Source organism: Perkinsus marinus, assembly GCF_000006405.1.
Source record: "Perkinsus marinus ATCC 50983 genomic scaffold scf_1104296933092, whole genome shotgun sequence".
NCBI classification, from domain to species: Eukaryota; Perkinsozoa; order Perkinsida; family Perkinsidae; genus Perkinsus; species Perkinsus marinus.
The window spans coordinates 1-1,625 of NW_003215262.1; the positions used below are offsets into that span (position 1 = coordinate 1).

Genomic DNA, 1,625 nt, shown 5'->3' on the forward strand with positions numbered 1-1,625 from the left:
CTCTGCCACTAAGCTAAAATGACGCAGAGGATAAGTACATAAATCAATAATCTTTCTGTATCCTTGCGGAGTGAGCAGACGTGCTCTGCTTCTCATACCCGACTAGAGCATAATGCAGCTGTAAGCCACTTGTCAGGATTGAACTGACGACGTTCTGCTTACGAAGCAGACGCTCTACCACTAAGCTAAAGTGACATACAGATTAACCATATGAATCAATAATTTTCGTGTCCCCTTCACAGAATGGGCCATCTTGCTCCTGCTTCTCGTACCAGACCAGATATTTATGGTGCTATAAGCCACTTGTCAGGATTGGACTGACGACCTTCTGCTCACAGAGCCGACGCTCTGCCACTAAGCTAAAGTGACGCAGAGAATAAGTACATAAATCAATAATCTTTCTGTATCCTTTGCGGAGTGAGCAGACCTGCTCCTGCTTCTCATACCCGACTAGAGCATAATGCAGCTGTAAGCCACTTGCCAGGATTGAACTGACGACCTTCTGCTTACGAAGCAGACGCTCTACCACTAAGCTAAAGTGGCATACAGACTAATCATATGAATCAATAATTTTCGTGTCCCCTTCACAGAATGGGCCACCTTGCTCCTGCTTCTCGTACCAGACCAGATATTTATAGTGTTATAAGCCACTTGCCAGGATCGAACTGACGACCTTCTGCTTACAAAGCAGACGCTCTGCCACTTAGCTAAAGTAGCGAACAGAATAAGTACATAAATTAATAATCTTCCTGTATCCTTTGCGGAGTGAGCAAACCTGCTCCTGCTTCTCGTACCAGACCAGATATTTATGGTGTTATAAGCCACTTACCAGGATCGAACTGACGACCTTCTGCTTTCAAAGCAGACGTTCTGCCACTAAGCTAAAGTGACACACCAAATAACTGCATAAATCAATAATCTTCCTGTATCCTTTGCGGAGTGAGCAAACCTGCTCTTGCTCCTCATACCCGACTAGAGCCTAATGCTGCTGTAAGCCACTTGCCAGGATTGAACTGACGACCTTCTGCTTACGAAGCAGACGCTCTACCACTAAGCTCAAGTGGCACACACACTGACTATATGAATCAATAATTTTCCTGTCCCCTTCACAGAATGGGCCATCCTGCTCCTGCTTCTCGTACCAGACCAGAAATTTATGGTGCTATAAGCCACTTGCCAGAATTGGACTGACGACCTTCTGCTCACAGAGCCGACGCTCTGCCACTAAGCTAAAATGACGCAGAGAATAAGTACATAAATCAATAATCTTTCTGTATCCTTTGCGGAGTGAGCAGACCTGCTCCTGCTTCTCATACCCGACTAGAGCATAATGCAGCTGTAAGCCACTTGTCAGGATTGAACTGACGACCTTCTGCTTACGAAGCAGACGCTCTACCACTAAGCTAAAGTGACATACAGACTAACCATATGAATCAATAATTTTCGTGTCCCCTTCACAGAATGGGCCATCTTGCTCCTGCTTCTCGTACCAGACCAGATATTTATGGTGCTATAAGCCACTTGTCAGGATTGGACTGACGACCTTCTGCTCACAGAGCCGACGCTCTTGCACTAAGCTAAAGTGACGCAGAGAATAGTACATAAATCAATAATCTTTCTGTATC

At 45.3% G+C, this 1,625-nt stretch overlaps 9 non-coding genes across 9 annotated transcripts; all 9 read right to left on the minus strand.

The window, feature by feature from the left end:
* Positions 1-123: 123 nt before the first annotated feature.
* On the minus strand, positions 124-195 carry Pmar_PMAR027284. The gene has a single exon. It is a non-coding gene; the product is annotated as a tRNA-Thr (tRNA).
* A 102-nt stretch (positions 196-297) lies between these two features.
* On the minus strand, positions 298-369 carry Pmar_PMAR027285. The gene has a single exon. It is a non-coding gene; the product is annotated as a tRNA-Thr (tRNA).
* Positions 370-471: 102 nt separating this feature from the next.
* On the minus strand, positions 472-543 carry Pmar_PMAR027286. The gene has a single exon. It is a non-coding gene; the product is annotated as a tRNA-Thr (tRNA).
* Positions 544-645: 102 nt separating this feature from the next.
* Positions 646-717, minus strand: Pmar_PMAR027287. The gene has a single exon. It is a non-coding gene; the product is annotated as a tRNA-Thr (tRNA).
* A 102-nt stretch (positions 718-819) lies between these two features.
* On the minus strand, positions 820-891 carry Pmar_PMAR027288. The gene has a single exon. It is a non-coding gene; the product is annotated as a tRNA-Ser (tRNA).
* A 102-nt stretch (positions 892-993) lies between these two features.
* Positions 994-1,065, minus strand: Pmar_PMAR027289. Its single transcript has one exon. It is a non-coding gene; the product is annotated as a tRNA-Thr (tRNA).
* Positions 1,066-1,167: 102 nt separating this feature from the next.
* On the minus strand, positions 1,168-1,239 carry Pmar_PMAR027290. Its single transcript has one exon. It is a non-coding gene; the product is annotated as a tRNA-Thr (tRNA).
* A 102-nt stretch (positions 1,240-1,341) lies between these two features.
* Pmar_PMAR027291 lies at positions 1,342-1,413 on the minus strand. Its single transcript has one exon. It is a non-coding gene; the product is annotated as a tRNA-Thr (tRNA).
* A 102-nt stretch (positions 1,414-1,515) lies between these two features.
* On the minus strand, positions 1,516-1,587 carry Pmar_PMAR027292. Its single transcript has one exon. It is a non-coding gene; the product is annotated as a tRNA-Thr (tRNA).
* Positions 1,588-1,625: the final 38 nt, after the last annotated feature.